The sequence below is a fragment of the Chlamydotis macqueenii genome, chromosome 2, assembly GCF_036417535.1.
Source record: "Chlamydotis macqueenii isolate bChlMac1 chromosome 2, bChlMac1.mat, whole genome shotgun sequence".
In the NCBI taxonomy this organism is placed as follows: domain Eukaryota; kingdom Metazoa; phylum Chordata; class Aves; order Otidiformes; family Otididae; genus Chlamydotis; species Chlamydotis macqueenii.
This window is the reverse complement of record NC_141557.1, coordinates 10,887,024-10,905,689: the sequence shown is the minus strand read 5'-3', so window position 1 is coordinate 10,905,689 and position 18,666 is coordinate 10,887,024. Positions and strand designations below refer to the sequence as shown.

The window sequence follows — 18,666 nt, the reverse complement described above, 5'->3', positions numbered from 1 at the left end:
TACCACCACTGTCGATACTAACCCATCTATTTTGATCATTTAATACTTCCTGTTACTGAGAAGTTCTGCATTGCTGGTGTTTGAAGCCAGCATTTGAAATGTTGCAGAAGAAATCCCTGGAGCTATGGAAATGCATTTTCTTTTTCCATAAAAATTAATCTAGATTTTGCTGAGCTATGAACTTTGAAAACGGCAATTTCTCTTCGGTCCTTTCACGTTTCCCCTAGAAAACATTAGTAGTGGATTTTCAAACTAATTGATCATGACTGTTCCTGTGCCCCACAGCACATCTGTGTCTACACAGCAGGGGAGCGCTGAGGAGGGCCAGCTCCTCCAGTGAAAGCATTGCCAGGGCCTCCAAGTTAGCAGAGCACGGGTGTCTTGGAGTGGCCTTAGCTGCTGTGTGAAGCCCTTATGGGTCTGATGACCAGCTCTGGCTGGATCAGATGTTGTGGAAATGGAAAGAAAGAGAGATCTGGGTTCTTCAATCCTCCCCTCTCCTCCTGTCTCCCAGTGGGCCACCCCTCATCCTGTCAGCAGTATCCTACATGGCAGCTTTGTACAAGCACCAGCTGGTGTGCATAGACATCAGCAGAGGTGGTAGCAATGTCAAGTAATCAGCACACCTTTTCTAGTAATACTGTGTAATGAATGCGTAAAAAAAGAAGACATAACAGAAGACATAATAATTGAGTTTTTACCTCTTTATTGAAAACGACATAGAAAGTGATGTTTTTAGCAATATATTAAAAGAATTCTATTAGGCTTCAAAGTCAAGCATTGGAGGTGAAGGAAAGGGGTGATTAGTGTCCCATATCTGCATTATGTTATAGAAATTAATTGTCAAATCACTTGTGCCTCAGGAAGAGTCCAAAATGGAAGCTCAAGAGGCAGAATCAAGACAATTTTAACCCAGCATTAATTTCCCAACTTTGCAGTACACATTTTTGCATCCTGAGTAGCATTTTTTGAATATAATTTATAAGACAAAGAAAAAAAAATCTGCATGAAAAGGAAGTACAATTATTTATGAATGGCAAACTGAGACGTGGAGCAATTAAAGAACCTGTTCAGCATCACACAAAAAAATGGCAGTGCAGAGGGAACTGAACGTAGTTTCCCAATAGTTTTTGATCTCAGGAAGCTGACCCACAGTGGAATACTTCTGTACAACTGTTGTTTAAATTAAGATGATTTTTATCAACAGCTTTTATCTATAATGCCTGCATTTTTATAGAGTGTCAGACTGTCACTTTCACTTTCTCCTGTACTTTAAAAGAAAAAAAGCCCATGTCCTAATTCACATGTAATGATGACTAGAATGATATAGGAACCTCCTTTCCATATTTTAAATTCTCTGATTTATTGCCCATGCAGGATTTTGCTTGCATTAATTCTCTTTACTGACAGATGAGTTAAGAAAATGATGGCACCGGAACAAGCCTTTCCTCCACACCACCCTCGCGATTGTGGGGGTCCCGTGTGATGTGGAAGGCTTTCTGCTTTTCTGGTAAGTGATGCTCAGGATCATTTTCCAGGAAAAGTAACTGCCCATTCCATCTTTACACATGTGGACACAGAGAAGAAAAGCCTGGCAGGCATCAGCTGGCCTTGGTGAAGAGCAAGGTGCTGCAATTCAGCTACTTGCAGCCTGCACCAGGACTGCACCGCTGGCTCCCCGGCTGGCACAGATAGACATGACCAACAAAATGAGTGTGTCTGGAAAGCTGTTGTGAGGTCTGGTGGTCTGAAAAATCCTGCTCAGTAGATAATAGCTTTTGTGGTGTGCTGGGTGTCCTCACTGAGGCCTTTCTGGGGCCAGGGACTGCTGTGAAGCTGCTCTGCCCACAGAGCGTAAAGCCTTGGCCTCACTCAGGAGGAGACTCAATGGTGGGGTCCCAGCAGCTTCAGCAGAAATGCCCTTGTGGCGACATCCTTCTTTGGCCTTCTCCTGCTCATTTCCAGATGCCCAGTGGCCAACATAGCGCCTGCAGCCTCTGGGAAAGGACAGGGTAGGAGAGCCAATGGAACGTGGCTTTTCCCTCTGCCAATATTGGAGGGGACATAAGAGGCATATTGTTCCCATCCCTCTTATGCTACCCTGTGTTCCCAGCCCACAAAGGCAGCATAACTGCTCTTCTCTGCAGCCCTCTGAGTTCAGGAGCTTCTTTTCCTTCCCTCCTTCTGCCGAGGGTCCAGCCCTGACCTCTTCATGTAGGGCAGCACCTGGCTAACCCTGCCCCTACGGGCACCACACGCGTCCGCACCCGCCAGCGATGAGACCCCTCAAGCAGCAGAAACCTCCCTGCCATTAAATCCAACCTCCCCCAGGGCCGCGGCCCTGTCCTTCCCTCCAGCTTTCTCTAGGAAACGGCTGTGAGCTTTAGGGATTTTGTTCCATCCCAGGATGCGGTTACGCAGCCTCTGTTTGTTTGCACAGATTTGCTCTGCCGTTAGCTTTTGGCTTTGTACAAACAGCAGGGAAGCACAGCGGACGGCAGGCGCGGAGGTTCCTGGGCAGAGATCCTGCGCTGCGCTCAGGAGGGGTAACGCTGGAAGGGTTAAGATGTCTGCCTGAGCCAGCAGGGATAAATCAAAAAAATCTTCTCTCTTCAGCTTCTCTTTATCTACATATATGGCCTTCAGCGCTGCCTCCCTCCGGATTACAAACGTATCCCCACAGCTCCCGGCAAAAGAGCCAGGGCTTGACTGGATCTCTCGGAATACTTTAGGTACAAGATCATCCTCCCCTTAGCCTGAACCCTGAATGAAACCATCGCGATGCTTGGAAAGCGTCGCTTAGTCAATGCTTGCATTTTCTGCATGCCTCAGTTCTGCCATCGGGACACCTGGTGCACAGAAAAGCCTTTATTTACTACAAGGGATTCATTTCACAGCCAGAAACGCAAGGGAAATGCTACTTGATGCCTCGAGATCACTTGGCAGCTCCCATCCCACACAACCACCTTGGAAACTGTGAGCTGTTTTGTGGCCCCTTTTGCAGAACAAATCCATCTTTCCCAGTCTTTCCAGGTCACCCCTCTCTTCCTCGGCCTCTTTGAGGCTGCAGCTATATTTCCTTTACACGCACAGATGAATAACTCTGCAGAGAGATGGAGACCCTGCTCAGTACTGTCAGGTAAATGAGAAATGAGGAAAGCTGGGTGATAGTTTTATGAAAATCTCTGCTGTGGCGTGGGTGTTTTCCTGGAGCTCAATACAAGTTCATCAGAGTGATTGGGATGCTTGCCAGTGAAAGAGGTTCAGCCCTTTTATTTACTCCTAGAGTTGCTGTGTGTCCCTTTTGGTTGAGCTGTTGACCACGGCTTTTTCTCCATGATAGGCAAGAGGGACGATGCAACCCACGGTGGGACCAGACACAGGGCTCTGAAGTTACCAATATTGATAACAGCCTAATTCAGGCTTTTATTTCGCAGCTCATCCCAAGGGCTCATATGTATGGTGAGGATCAGCTGCGTGCTGACACCCAGAACAAGAAGCTGGACTCACTCACCCCAGCATGGCTCCCATTGGGATGAATGGCTGTACAGACCTGAACGATGCGTCAGCTGACTTGGACGTGAGGAAAACGTAGGTTTCAGCTGTCTCCAGTGTCACTGCAGATGTATGTCCAGATGTTTCCACACTAAAGCAGTACCAAAGGCACTGCTGAACTTCCTTGTGTCTCTTATGTTGCTACCTTTTCATGCTCAAATGAAAGCTGGACAGTTTGGTTATAAACTTCTGGGAATGTGTGGAAATCGATGACAAATCCCAGTCAGTTCATAACATAATTAATGAGCAGTTAATTATCTTGGGTGGGAAAGCCTAGCTACAGGACTGCAGCATGGAAAGACACTGCACACTGTAAAAATAGAAAAAAAAAAGATAAAACTGTGATATTAAAAAAAGCTAGTTTTCAATGAAACAGATGCTGAAATATTACAAATGCCCTGACAGACTAAGCCAAGGTACAAGCTGAAAAGGAATCATATTTGTTAAAAAAAGGCTTTGACACATCTTTCTGGATTGTTTCTTTACCAACTTTCTTTCCTCAGCAGCAGAGCGTCTGGGCTGGGCTACAGTCTCTCCAAGGATGTAGTGCAGCCTGTGACACAGGCAAAATTAATTCCTACCCAACTCTGAGTGCAGACTGAGTGTTTCGCTTTTGCAAGAGTGTCCCACCCTGACTGCAGCAGGGCACCAGCGCAGCTCCAGACTGGAACCCACCACCTGCACTCACGCTCACCTGGGCAGCTGATGATGCTCCATCTCCAATAGCAACCCCAGGGCATCTCTGCCCTCATCCCGGGGCTGAATCCAACCCTTAGGCTAAATCCAACCCTTGGGCTAAGTCATCTTGGGATTTATAACGCAGTGCCTGGGTTGGAGGTTGGAGGGGGTACTCCGAGGCATGCAGGTCCCTCCTGGTCAGCCTGTCCTGTGGGCACAAGCTGCTGTTTTTATTTGCATACTGCCCATGGCAGAGCCCTCTGTGGTTTGCATGTGTGAAATAGCTGCTGAGGCACAGCTTGGTCTCATCGTCTGTCTCCTGGGCCTGCCTAAAGGGCAGGATGTGGTGACATTTCCATGTTATCTAAACTAGACCCAACCTCATCACATCCCGACTGCTTCCAGAAAGTGCAGCGTCACGTCTGCTCCCTGCGATCTCCTGGGCACATGCCACTGGAGGGGTTTCTTCCTACCACAGCTTACAAAATCTGGTTCTCACTGCAGTTTATCCCAGGCATATTTACTGTTTTATTGTCTCCCTGGCTTTAAATGTCTTCTCACCTTACAGTCTGTATTTATGACTGGCTCATAGGAGTGATCACTGTCAGTGCCATCGTACATCCACCTCAACCATGAGATGCCAGTGGCTTCACTCTTCCCATTGTTTCATTGCTAAATCGTTAATTCATTATACATTAAAACGTCAGACAGGATTTTGAAAGCCTTACTCACAAACATGAGCATTTACTCACACAAATAACCTTCCTTATGTTCTGGGTATGCTTCTATGCCCATTGAATGAATAAAAGACTATGACCTCTCAATCATGCTATTAAGAGGAAAATGTAGCTCTAATTTTGGTTTTGCCCATTCCTTATTCTCTCAAGACTTCCAGAAAGTCATGTCTACAGGTATTTCTTCCCGAGACAGGCTGGAGGCCTGTAGAAACACAGGCAAGTGGCTCAGCACAAAGGAAGAAGCCTCTCATGCAATCTGGCCAGTGCACACATACGGAAAAAGGGACCGTGGCAGGTTGTTGGGCCAAATTTGTCCTTCACATCAGCTACGGGATGGATTCAACCGTAATCACTTACCATTTCTGAGTGCCATGCAGAGCACAATTTATGCTGCTTAACCCTAATTTGAAGAGAGGACATAATCTTTTCTCAGGACTTTCTCAAAGTCTGAGGAAGTGTAGAACAACCACGAGGTTAAAAACAGGGGGCAAAGCAATTATGGCTAACTTGCAGTCTCATAATTCTATGGAAGATCAAAGCAACCTATGTATTCCAGGAAAGTCTAATTCCCAGTTTAACCTTTCTTACAATTTCTGAAAATGTTACTCTGTCTTTGATTTAAATTAGAATTTTCTACAGGAATTAATCTTCCAGGATCTTTTATTCACATGCATTTCTATTTCCCTTATGTGTGTATACATATTTTATATATATATATATATATTAATTCCAGCATTCCAGCTGCATCAGTCCCATCTCCTTTTCATTTTTTGGAAGTTGCTCTTGCTTACACAGAAGTAACTGCATCTTTGGGAAACAGTCCTAGCTTGGCAGGTACTTTATTAGGAACATTGTGAGTTTTGACCATCTTAGACATTACTTAAAATGAATGCTATTTCTCTAACTCATTTAAGATTATTCTGGAGATTTAAGAAGCTATGAAGCATCATCTTAGAGTAAAAAAATAAATCTCAAGATTTAAAATTATGCTCGATTAGTTTCAAAGATGTGACATGTTACTCATAAGAGTAGGAAACTCAAGGGAATTCAGTAACCCAGGCAGACCCGCCTATCCACCTCAGGTGGTCTCTAAAACATCCCGCCTTCATAGCCAGGCTACCAACAGCTGTGACTAAGGCTGAGATTACACACAGTGAAGCAACGTCTAAAAAGTCTATTTTTTTTTTTAGTAGAGACGGTGGCTATGGGTCCATAGTGTTGAGGAACAAGGCAGTAACACTGTATTTAATATTGATCTTAGTTTATGATCTCAGGCAGTTTGCCATAGGAGTATAGCTTGTAGCTCTAAGCTTCCTGTTTTGATTTTAAGGTCACAAGAAACTAAACTAAATCTTCTTTAAATAATTATTTCAGTCATTAAAAAGATGATACATCTTTCCACAGCACATTTTGCTAGCCATGAGATTTACATATTGTACCAGCACGTACGTCCCATTCGGATTTATTAGTGAGGGACGCTAACCAAATCTGCTCTAGCAACTAGGCTGGAAAACGAGCAGACTTCAGTCTTAACGCATTTAAACTCTTAAGGCTGACGCTCCCTCTCTTTTCTATGTTTGAGCAACTTGAACAACTTTATTTTAATGCAGTTTGCATACGCAGCACATATTCAGATGTCGTCATTTTACGTACAGCTACTTTTTGGCAGCAGGGTGATACAGCGAATGAGATGCGATAACAACAGAGAGTCCTTGGTTAGGCTCTAAATAACTGACTAATGCTCAGATTTTATGTCCCCGTTTAACTTTCACTGGCTCGAAGTAACAGAGTGGGTCAATTAATCCTCCTAAGAGGGAGTAATTGCATTGCTGTTCCAATCCAGTCTGCAGAGAAAAAACACCGTGCTGTTTGCAAAGAAAGCAACTGCTGCACCAGGTCAAGGTCCTGGACAATTTATTTAGTGTCAGTCTGCGACAGCCTCCAAGATCTGTGCTGCCGCGTCTGTGCATTTAATGTCATGGACCTGGACGTAATTGCTTGTCATGAATGTTGCAAAGTCCGTTACAGACTTTATTCCCTCCAGGAGGGAACCACACTCGCACCTGTGATCCGTGTGGCAAAGTCTGCGCAGGCCTGACGCAACGCTTGCGCCGCGGCCCATCAGATACCGTGAGATGTGCCCATCGGCTTCAGCAGCTGATGGATTTCTCCTGACGATTTGTCGAGGAGCTTGCTCACGCAGCGTGCAGGTATTTAATGATTCATTATCTGTATGGCAAGAATGAACCTACGCATTATGTACTGCAAGCTGTTTGTACTCTGCTCTAAAGAAAAAAGATTATTAGATAGGAAATTTCCTCATTAGGCTTCCTATTATGTTTGCCACAGCAGTATCTGAGGTGTATATCTAAGAAAGGAGGTGTGAACACGCCGAGTGTGGAGGTGCCTGGCTTCTAGACAGCTAACAGACTGACGGCGTTTCCTACCCGCCGGTGGGAGCTGGGATAACAGGAGGCACCAACACTAAGGGGAGATAAAGGCGTAATTTAAATTTTTTTGCACCTTCCTCAGCTTACTGTGCCTTCTAGTTCTGAGTCCCCTCCAGGAAAAAGTGAGGACTAAGCACTGCAAAAAGAACATTGTTACATAGGCTTTTCTTTTTCCAAAAAGATAGCAGTTCTCATTATTGCCAGCAATGCAACATATGGAACATTCGCCCAGGATGTGACAGATTAAATTCCTTTCTCTTGCTGTGGAAATGCCCCACCAATTTCACATATATTCTCAGTTCTTCTTTGATCCAGTGAATGTGCATGGAGATAATATTCTGTGTGCTTCTTGCAAACTGTCCATGTTTGGTGGCTTTACCTTCTTCTTCCCATGCAGACTTTGCACCATGCCTTGTCTTCCTGGAAAATATTAATAGTGTCTTTGGCATTACCTTAATGCTGGGAATTGGCAGTAGACTCAAACTTAAATCTTACCAGAATTCATTTAGACAGAAGCTTGTTTCATTTTCTGTTTTATAATTTAAATAAGCCATCTCTCACATATGTCTGTTTTTCTGCATGAAACTTTATATATATTTATATTTATATTTATATTTATATTTATATTTATATTTATATTTATATTTATATTTATATTTATATTTATATTTATATTTATATATGTGGGCCTGAGAGTAAGCCTCTAGCATAATGTAAGACCCTGAGGATTGTTTCCCAGCATCTTTCCCTGTTCCAGGCAAGAGTAGATCGTCACGGAGCAGCATTAGAGAAAGGAGAGAGAAATTCCCATGACAGCTGCCTGCAGAGGGGAAAGCCCGGGCCTGTGGCTGGTATTTTATTGATTGCAATGCAGACACACGCTTCCCGATGAACTGAGGCAGTGTCACTACAGAGCAGGATGGGAAAGTTTCCCCGCGGGCTCTGATGCAGGCTCAGGAGGTGTGACGGCTCCTACCTGCTGAACATGCAGTGCCCTGCTTCAGTCAGTAGGCAACTGGAAAGCTGGAGGTGCAGAACTCAGGGGATCATTTTCGAATTAATGGATGAAGGAAGGCTTTTTGCAATAAAAGTTACAACACACAGTTGAGGGTGTATTTTTTACACATTCCTAAGTTTTCAGTGGGCCAGATCCACATCCCTCACATATGACTGCAGAGTAGCGCCAGCCAAAGGCACAGGATCACTGCAGGTCAGGCACAGGCCCCCTTCCACAGATTCACCGCCTCCATAAATACTTTGTCTATGTAAAGAGTCTTACGCCCCTTGGCAGGGACAAGAGCTTTCGCTCGATGTGTGAAGCAGCAGCAATCAAGGCTGCTCAGGATTTGTCTCCACAAGAAGTCTTGGTTTTACTGTAACTTCCATTGACCGCCAGTTACCTCTGATTAGCCAGCACAGTCACCAATGCTCATCCAGATGAGATTGAACTGGAGGAAAGCTGGTGTTTCTAACTCGTCATTTGCAACTGTGTGAGGGAAGATTCAGATGTCCTCTTATGAATACGACTGACAAAGTTTAATAACTAATGTTTCAAAAAAAAAAAGAGCTGATGAGGCAAATAATACTAATTTCCTCCAATGAAAAATCAGCCTTGCTGCTATAAGCTAATTCATAATCATCTGCCTTGAATTACAACACACAACAATTACTTCTTCCAGTCTTCTATGTAGAAATAGGAAAAGAAATAATTAGTGCAGGATGACACAACTGCAAAAGGGTGTCTTTAGTTCAACCATGTAGACTGCTACACTAGCCACATGTGGAATTCAATATTTTTATGACAAATGAGAGCACTTACTACATTCCTCATTGTATAAATGATTCTGCAGCCATCGGTAAATAGGGTTACGTAAAGGCCTGACTCATGGGACGCTATACTGAAAAGAACAAATTGATAGGAGAACAACCCATGAAAGGCCTCAACATTTCTGCAGATTGAATAAAATTATCAAAGAATTGCAGTCACAAGTTCCTAGATTATTTTCCTTTAATACTGAATGACAGACTCCTGTAAAGTATCATGAAAGGAGAAAATAAAAAGGAAAGGAAAGGAGTCTATTATCCCAAATTGATTCTTAAAGCATGGAACAATTTAGGAAACAAATAGGAGGAGGAAAGGAAAAATTGGGCTGCCAGGAAAACAACCTTTTCAGTTTCCTAACTAAAAATTGTATGAAGAGTGATAACACAATAATATCTTACACTGGCTCTCTAAAATTATATATCCAATTCTCATCAAGAGTGGTTCAGAAGAAAAGACTTTATACAAAGCTGATACTGCTACTTGACAAATCCCAGGTCTGAATGGGACACATCATTGCTTTCTGAGTACTACGAAATGAAGAAGAAAAGCTGCTGTTGGTGTTCCTGCTTCTTCTATTCTCTTTTATAATGAAAGAATGATATCCTACTCAAATACACTTTAGTTCAATCATTGATGAATCAAGAGTCCCTCCCGTACTCCCATCAAAGATTCTTGAACATCTGCAGAATCTGAGCTTTGATTTTTTAAACAAAATAATTTCTAGTCTCTGTGTTTGAAGAGAAAAAAAACCTTCCAAGTGTGAACGGAGTGCAAACTGGTGCAATTCTCTGCTATGAGCTGAGATAGTAAATCAATAGCGCTATGAAAGATGAACTCCCTCCCCATCTCCCACCTTTCATCTCAGTAGGCTGAAGACTCTGAAGATTGCCTCTGAAGGGTGATTTTAGTGTCAATGTTGTTATCAATTCATTTTTCTGACAAAGGCTGTGAGGAACATGGAAATAGGACTGAGTGATCCTTCTGGGTCACTGAATTGACTCTCCTGCCATGGCAGCACTGCAACATAAAACTCTCCCCATAAATACATAAAACTTTTTTTTTTTTTAAATCTAACTCTGGTTTAGGGCCCTCGCTATTCTGATTAAAGGCTGCACTGCCTCAGGGCAGCAGGTACTTTCTTCTAAACCCAAGGCCAAATGTATTCACAGTCAGTTTATACCCATTTGATCGTGCGCCAGTATCACTCTTCAGTGTAAATAGCTCTCCTCCTTTCTCCACGTTAACCTCACAATATATTTAACAATAATTGCACCCCTCTCAGCCTTCATTTGCAAGACTAAACAAGTGAAGCTCTGTGAGTCTCCTCAAAGCCGGCCCCCGCTTCCCTGATCCTGCTAGAATTGTACAATAAAGACCAGTATATGGCATAAGTGGCAATAATATTTTCCTAGTTTTGTTGGGAAAAGCCTTCTGAGAGTCTTTCTTTTCTTAATTCTGGCAGGTCTGAAAATAAGAAACCAATGAGAATTACCCAGACTGAAGAGGCTATTTAAAATATACCTATGGGCACCTGGCTGATGGAGCGGCAATCTTTTTGACTGCCGAGACAGAACTGGTGAGGCTGAGGTCCCCAGGCATCTGAGTCCTCACACAGTCTGTAAAGAAAAGGGGAACAAGGAGCATTAGTTATTATTTCTTAAGTAACTGTTTTTGTAATACATATATTTTTAAAGCCCAAATGCTCTTCTCATATTCCTTTTCCCTACCCTGGTGCTTGACACACTCTGCTTCACAACAGAAACCAGTAAGGAAAACCAGGAACTGGGCAGGGCAAGGAGGAGGCTGGGGCACGAAGGGACCTGTTGAGCCTGGCAGGGGGGAGACAGAGCTGGCAGAGAGCGGTCCATCCCCAGGACACTCCTTGTCCCAGCAGTGCAACCGCAGGGTGCTCCTGTCAGCCCAGCGCTGCATGTCACCTATCCGAACGGTTGCCTTATGCCATCAATATTAGTTTCTCTGATGTCCCCACCACAATGGAAATTTTCAGAAAAGATAAATTATAATAAAATGCAAATAGCATATTGTCTCAGAAAATGCCCATAGCTGAGTGGGCAGCATAATGGTACTAATTCAACCTTCTAAACAACATCACTGCTGTTGCTATTGATCTGACACCCATAATTGATATTAATGGCATTGTATATTCAGTTTAGTTACTCCCTTCTAAAACATCGCCTTGAAATTTTCCACTGCTGATATAGTACGCAGTGGCGACTCCCTTTCCAGAAGAGGCCAGAGAGAGAAATGAAAAGCAGCAAAGATGGAGACAGAATGGCTATGGAAGAGCGTCCATAATAAGAGAGGAGAGGAAAGGCAGAGGGAAAAAGGAACTAAAATGGACTGTAGCATAGACTGGCTATATTCATATATAATGGTCATCTGTCTTGCTGGGGATCTCTCAGTTACACAGATACGGGACAATAATTTGCTTCTGCTATCAGCATGGCCCAGGAGAAGAGTGCTGGCCCTCTCACTAAGGTAAAGTTCCAGTAGAAGGAAAAAGGGCCAGGCATGCTTAGTGCCTCAATTCACGCAGACCTGACCACTATCAAAAGAGCTTTTGTCAGACTGCAGCAGCATCGCTGTATCACAAGCTCTCTCAGGCACTGCACTGCTTGGAGCAACCAAGTCACCACCAGAGAGAGCACTTCCAGATCTTTTGGTTGGACAACACAAAGTCTTGGATTCAATGACTGAGGTGAGTACTTACACTTGTGATCCACGCAGACGGCTTCACGAGCGAATAGTTTAAATACACCTGACACGTAAAGCATACCATCCGCTGGAGTCTGCTGGTGGAGATGCAGTTCAAACTCCATTATGGTCAGCTCCATAAAGACACCTGAGCCTGAATTTAAAAGCACTTTAATAAATCTTCCATCCGTATGTATGAATTCTAGATTAGGCTTAAAACACAAGTTGTGTGGTTTGATCTCTGAGAGCGAGCACTCAGGACCTCTTTCCCAATGTTTCATATTGGTCTATGGGCAGACAGAAGTACCAAGATTTGATCTTGGGGAAATGAGTGCTGGAAGCCAAGCTTAAGTGAATAAATTGTTCCACTACAATATCTTCCCCAAGCTTATGATGAAGCACATTGAGAAGCTTGCTTCCACAGATTTTCCACAGTTGTTTTTTTCCCCCTTTTTCTATCTGGATATTTATTTTCTCCATCTGTGCTAGCTTGAAATTATAATTGCAAAGCTCATAGTCTTCCAGTGCCTGCTCTCCATAACTATTTACGCTATTGAGGATGACAAGGGAAACTAAGGGTTTGCTGTCCTCATATACCTCCCAGAACGTCTGACAGAGACACAGCACTCTGGAAAATTTTCTGGTCATCTGTCATCATCAAGAATCTCATATAAAAATAATTTATGTAAGCAGAAATAAAAAGGAAAGATGCATGTTATCTGAATGTAGTTAGTGTCCTCTGAACTAACTGCTTGAAGTGCTTGAAAGAAATCTGATGGACTGTAATTGTTGAGACATTTTCCCACTGCCCAGAAAAACAGTGCTGATTTTACTGGGCTTTGCATGTTAATTTTGTGTAGTATTCCTGATAATACTCAGAAACCTCTTGCTGTGTGGGTAGGATTAATGCAAGATGGTACTGATGCAAATATAGCTTGCTTGCTGAAAGTGAGCTGGAAAATTGTTTCACATGTTCACTAAGCTATAGCCTGTTAGGCACAAATCAAAATGCGTTCAGAAATTGATGTTATTTCTGTGCATCAAGAACATACATTAGAATCCAGATTTCATAAAGACGGCAAAAGATTAAAAGATGTATCTACCAGAATGGGGAAGAGCATAGGCTAAGACACACAATTGAGTTTCCCCTGTTTAATGAGTCACCACAGACCACTTGAGCCACTGCAGCTAACCACGTACATGCCCTTCACCTGTGGCAAATGTGAAGTAAAATACTGTGCAGCACTGATTTGCAAGCTGGCAGGCGTGAGCTTGTGCTCCATGACAGCATCCCAGCTGATGTCCGGTAGTGTGTCCAACCGGGAGTCACATTCTTCTCTGCAAGGTGGACACTTACCATTTTTCAGTGAAAATAAGCTGCTACTAGCACCCCCAAGCTCCAGTTCTGGGAATGAAAGGAGCGCCTGGCACTGTTCACTGAAGGGCTGCCAGTCTCTGTACTGGTAGCTCAGTTGTGTTCTTGAGACACGGATCTGCAAAGGTCTTTAAAGGTTGCTTTGATCTCTAGTGGTGCTGAATACAGCATCTTGCTGTGAATTTAAAAGGATTCAGAAAAGCTCAGTACTGCTGGAAAACAGTCTGCTTGAATCTATTGACGTTAAATAAATTCAAGGTTTTCTTCCTTGTACTAATTACTTAAGATGTTGAGTCAGCATCTTAATATCAGGGAGAGCAGACAACCTTCTGAAAGCAATTCTACCTCTGTCTGCACCGAACCAGTCACCCTTCACATGAAGTGATTTGGGCAAAGGACAATCACAGTCAGGGTACACCGGTACCACTGTTGCTAGATTACAAATGCAGCACTGGATCTCTCACGATCTGTCCTTACCTTTTCATTGGATGATACAATGCATTTTTCTCTCCCAAGACAGGTGTGTGACTTGCTAGTTGGATGCTCCTGTGGATTTGGAAATACCTTGGAGCACCAGCAACCCCCAATGCTGAAGAGCACTCAGGTTTCAGGGCATCCTCCCCAACCTTTTGGACGTTACTGAGCATGGCTTGATTTTGGTATGAAGCAAATCATATTAAATAATAGTCTACATCCATGTTTTGTGAGAGATATGGTCAAATATCAAGGTAATCTACGTATTAAACTCTGTATTAAGGTTTGTGATCAGCTCCGTTCCATGTTCTCATTTTAACTATTACCTCATCTCCATTTCCTGACCCTGCACGTCCTACACTATCTCCCATCATGAACTGCACTGGGTCTGACTGCATTTAAAGACAGAAAGCATCTTTTTACATATCTTAAAGATAGGTCTGAATTGAAAACTATATTCAGTCTTTCTCTCTGAAGGAATTTCTACTCGATGTATGTAAATGTTGGTTAAGGTACATGTATGTCTGATGCAAGAGTAGTATCAAATATTCTTCACTGTGGTCTTTTACAGCGTGATTTGACTCAGTATGTCTTGGAATATTCAATGTATTTAGGAACTTTCAAGCCCTCCAGCAGGAAAAGCCAAATGTAACAATTCTGATATATATATTTACCATGTAAAAACAGCCAGGGGAAAAAACACTGTACATTTTTATCTTACATTGAAACAAAAAAGATATATCTCCTACCCAAGAAAAAATCCCAGTAGTCATCTAGTTCATCATCCCACAATATATATAACTCCCACTGAAAACAGCAGGTATTTACTCTGTCTCCCTAAGAAAAACTAGTTAATATACTACCAATTACAGTTAGAATTATGTATGGATTATTTTAATGGTTTATTGACATGCTAGCAAACTAAGCACCTTGCTTTATTAGTATCATTTAAGTCTGTATTAGAAAAAACATTACAGAATTTCACTCCTAATAACAATAATAATCTAGATTTTGAAGGAAAGGCAAAACTGTCTATATGTCATTTCCAGGATACAGCCACATAACAAGACACAATCCTAAAAGCATATGAAATTCTAAGTTGATCACAGAACTGATAGCAGAGTAATTCAGGAGTTTTTAAATGCCACTTTGTTCACAGTGGTAATTTACCCTTCACGTGATATCCCTATAATAATCTATCATATCTGCATTGCACAGATCATTTTTTTTCTGATATATTCCTTTCCACGAATTTATCCATCATAATTGTGCCCCAGATACTACCTCTTTCCCTAAATTGCACCGCTTTTGAAGTAGTTTCCAATAAAAAAAAACCATAAAAATGGTCCATGAGTGGATACACTGTAATGTATAAAAAAGGCTGTTTCACCGACGAGCATCCATTACATACAATAACAGTGATTTGTTTTGCAACATCTATTTTACGCTTTCAAGCCACATAAAAAGCACTCTTGTCCTGTGGTAATTAAAAACAAGACAATGCAGACAAGTGTTCTTACTCCCCTTTCTGTAACAGAAACAAGCGTGAAGGGACAAAAATTTGGTTCATCCTTTTAAGTGCCTGGAAAAATGACAGCTCAAATAATGGGGCAGGTGGTGAGGCATTCAGGTGTCAAAGGGTGAACAGACGCCACCAGATTTTGCCGTTAATATTCTCTGGAAAGGTGAGTAAACAGCAGTTCCTCGGAGCAGGAGGATTGACATCCCTTGCTCGGTCTGAGCCAGAGAGCCAACAGCTCTCCCAGTGCAAAGCTCCTTGCCCACCAGCAGCAGCTCCTTCAACACCAGTCCTGAGGGACCAGCCCCTCAGGGCTCAGGGCTATCTGCTGCTTGCCACTGGAAGGTCCCAGACTGTTCTTTCAGGCTGAGCAGAAGGTGCAAAAAAGCCACTGGGGATGCGCCCTGCCCAAGGCTCTGGATCAAAGAATGAGAGCTCTTCAGAAGTCGCAAGGACCTCAAGGTCCCCAATACAGTGTCAGGGGCCCCAGGGCACAAGGGGGCTGTAGAAAGCAGGGATCACGAACACGCAGCGAAGATGCAGACATCTGGCTACATAACTGACTGAAAAATGAAGTCGAGGATCTGGGAGAAACAGAACTGCCCATGAGTTGTCTCTGGTGTCTTCAGAAAGTCTTCTCTGGTATCTTTGCTAAATGAAAACATCCCATGAAAGAAAATATCAAATTCATATAATCTATTTTTGTCCTCCAAATGCACTCGAGCAAGATATCGACTGACTACTCTGGCTGAAGAGGCGATAATATCCTCTTCCCTTACAATGTGAAATTGTCACATCAAGATTTTTTTTCAGATGAATTCCCAGAAAGCATTATTAAAATTCTGGAGTTACCTGACCTGTGCTGAATCAACATCACAGCTCGGAGAGAGGAAAAACTGTGAATCAAATTATTTCCAGAGGATTTACATATAAGAAACCCAAGGACACAATTCAACTCCAATGGCAAGAAATTTTTCTTACCAGTTACAAAAAAAATTGACAAAGCATTGGGTCATTGAACAAACTATTTGTTCAAAGAAGGTTGGGGAAAATTAAGAAATTGCTTGAAATCTTCCCGTGGGCAGAATTTCATCTGAATGAATTGTTTCAAGAGTGCATGACACTCTTGAAAGCTTTCTCTATTACAGACAGCCACACTAATTAAACTGGTGTAACCATTCCTATTTTGGATTGAGAGTACTTTTACTTCATCTTGTTTTGATTTGTTCCTAACTGATGCAAGCTAACCGATATAACTCCAGTTTAATTTGAAATCAAGCTGGTTTAGATAGGTTTTAACTAAAACTGCATAGAAGCAATCTGTAAGTTACTCCTATGTGACCTGGATACCTCACATCAAAATAAAGGTGTTCATATACAGACTTGCACCAAAAACATCCAAAGGTTTGAATTTCAGCCCATCTAGTTATTCCCTTTCTCATTATCACCCAGACAAACCTGTGGTCGTGTACTCGTTACTCTCAGTGCTTCGGCACTTGTACGCCTGATAGCGTTGCCAGTCAAGGCAAGAGTCCTCCTGAAGTGATGCAGGAGAGTTTTGTAAAGGTCAGTAAACAGATCAGTTACAAATCAGACCAAGAAACAGTGGAAACAGAGCAAGAAAAGAGAATTAAGCAAGATCGAAGCATGTCACTGAAAGATTACTGGTTCTGGGGATGCAGCGCTGCCTTGCTTGGAGAACGCTAAGCTCTCCTGCCTTCTCCGAAAGGCAAGGTTTAAATCCCAGAAAGTGAAATGCTGTCCCTCTTAATTACAGTGAAAGGATATTTTTGTAAAATCTCAAGGACACTTTTCTTAAAACCAGAAGGAAATACTGGAGGCATTTTAATGGATAGAATTGTCCTAGTTATTAAGTAATATTGCGTTCTTATATTGATAAAGAAATGTTTATCATTAGATAAACAAGGTATCTGTGGCATTCGTGGCGTTTCCTAGAGAAAGGCACAAGTGCTATTAAATAAGTGGTCCTTGCAACACCTGATGAGGTAAGTAAATATTACCCTGTTTCTACACGGCTAGATGTTCCCCCATTCTCTGGATGACAATGACCCAGAGAAATAAAGTGATTTCACTGTCAGCTCCAATGCCTCTGAAAGCCAACAGGACTTAGACAGGTGCTTGTACTTAAAAGCATTAAGAAGATGAAGAAAAAAGTAATTTTAAACCAGGGAACTGAACTTCCCAGCTGTCAATCCTGACCTGAATTTCCCGGAATATTTAAAACACAAATGTAAAAGCTTGTCACTGGAAGTTAAACAGCACAGCGATGATTAATCTGAGCCGCTGACACGAGGTTGTAGGCCAGTGATGTTGTGCTTGTGGAGTTTCACTCTTTTCTGGTAAGAATGGCTCCCAGGGCCAGAGAGGAGCGGGAGCAGGAAGCTCTGTCTACTGTTATTAAAATGGTCCACTGATCTCATGCCTTTAAGGAGGCGCGGAAGAATAAATAGTCAAACATTAACCTTTTTAGCTTAGAAAGGAAAGAAAAACGTCAGCGCACAATGAAAAGCAGCAATGCAGTGAGCCATCCTCCCTCCGCGGCTCCGTCTGGTGCTGCCCAGCTGCTCAGTACCCCTCCGCTGCCAGATGTGACTGCTCACATCTGTGCGTTTGTCCACACATCAGGGACACCGAGCACCGGTTTCTCATTTGAAGGGTACACTTTAAACCATTAATTTGCTGCGTAAGCGAGGTGAAGACTAAATCAATTACTTAACCATTTGCAGAAAGCACACAGAAATCAAAACAACTGCTGGTTCATCTTGTTTCCAGCACTGAATTCAACTTCCACGTAATTATTTAACAACAACAAAAAAAAAATGACACAAAATCACAAATAAGAAGTTCCTTTTCTGTACTATTCTGAGGTAGTGCTAAATCATGCACCTTAAATAAAAACTGGGAACTTGGCCTCATATCGGAGTCTTTGCCTGCAAAACCATGGCAGTGCACCGCCCTGGGTCTTGCGCTTATCAGCCAAGTAAGGAAATGGCATGCAAGGAAGAAGACTTCTGGGCCGTTTCATTCATGGCTGTGTAAACAGAAGCCGCTTGCCACGTAAGCCCTGGCAGGACTTTTTCGCAAAGGGTCAGTGAGAGTAGTTTTTACAGGGTAAAGTTTTAAAAGACAGTCGCAAGCCAGCTCTTTCATGAATAAGTGTTTAGAATCATAGAATCATAGAATGGTTAGAGTTGGAAGGGACTTTCAAAGGTCATCTAGTCCAACCCCCCTGCAAGGAGCAGGGACATCCCCGACTAGATCAGGTTGCTCAGAGCCTCATCCAGCCTGGCCTTGAACGTTTCCAGGGATGGGACTTC

General features: G+C 42.7%; 1 long non-coding RNA gene across 2 annotated transcripts; it reads right to left on the bottom strand.

Moving 5' to 3' along the window:
* Positions 1-689: 689 nt before the first annotated feature.
* Positions 690-18,289, bottom strand: LOC147601583 (uncharacterized). 2 transcript variants are annotated; one of them, XR_015257796.1, is made up of 4 exons: positions 18,236-18,289; positions 11,977-12,114; positions 10,767-10,861; positions 690-3,865 (listed from the first exon to the last, which is right to left on the bottom strand). It is a non-coding gene; the product is annotated as an uncharacterized LOC147601583 (long non-coding RNA). The 2 variants fall into 2 exon arrangements; XR_015257795.1 differs by lacking the exon at positions 690-3,865 and adding an exon at positions 6,868-7,199.
* Positions 18,290-18,666: the final 377 nt, after the last annotated feature.